We start from the raw sequence: 943 nt of genomic DNA, 5'->3' as shown, positions 1-943 counted from the left end.
GCCAAAGGATGCCCAGCGCAGTGGGGGAGAAGCTCTGCAGGGTCTCCGTGCCCTCTCTCGCCGCGTTTTCCCAAACGCCTGCCCAGCTCCCCATCCAGCTGGCCGACCGCCCGGCTTTTCGGAGCCGATTCGGCAGCTCTGCCCACCTCGCGTGCCGCCTTTCCGCCTCCCGAGCGCTTTTCGAAGAGGGGCTTTGCCCTTGCAACTGTGGCCAAATCCCTGGTTGAGTTGGACCCAGGCTTCCCCCCCCCACAAGGAGCTCTTCAGAACTGTTATTTGGGGTTTGTTCTCTAGTTAGCAGGACCTGGGAGCTTTTTAGGGAGAGAAGCTGCCCGTTGGGGTGAAGGGGAAGCGGAAGGTCCTTATTCCTTCCCCAGGAAGCTGCTGTGGTCGGGACCTGCCGCTCCGAGTTTGGGAGGCTCAAAAGGTGAAGAAGGGGCGAATTTTTGGGGCGATGGGGCGACAGCCCGCAGCCGGTGGGGCCGCTCCAGGGACTCCCCGGCCAGGCTCCGCCGATGGTTTTTTCAGTCCCTATTCCTGCAGCGAATGCCAAAAGCTACAAGGGAAAAACCGGCTCCGAGGCAGCCCCCAGTTTCTGCTGACAAAGGGCTAAAATCCCCTTAAACTTAACGAGCAGCTTTCTTAGCCGTGGTAGGGGATCTCCATCCTTTCGGTTAAAAGACCTCCTAGGGAAGACCGCGGACCAACCTCGGCCGGGGAAGGCTCTCCGGGAAGCCGACGGGATTTCTGCTTCGGTATAAGGCAGAGAAAAAACTTGGGACCGTCCGCCCCGTAGAGCCGTGCGCTTTTTGGTTTTGCTGACTGCCGTCTGCAGCTGCTTCTCGGAGCAGGTCGGAGTTGGTCAGCCTTGTTTCCCTCTCCGATGGAGTCCGAGCCCAGGTCCGGGGCGAAGGCTGCCCGACCCTCCCGGCGGCCCCGCGCG

The sequence above is a fragment of the Vanellus vanellus genome (genome assembly GCF_965231255.1).
Source record: "Vanellus vanellus genome assembly, chromosome: 25".
Taxonomy (NCBI): domain Eukaryota; kingdom Metazoa; phylum Chordata; class Aves; order Charadriiformes; family Charadriidae; genus Vanellus; species Vanellus vanellus.
The sequence above is the reverse complement of the archived record's forward strand: the minus strand, read 5'-3'. Positions refer to the sequence as shown.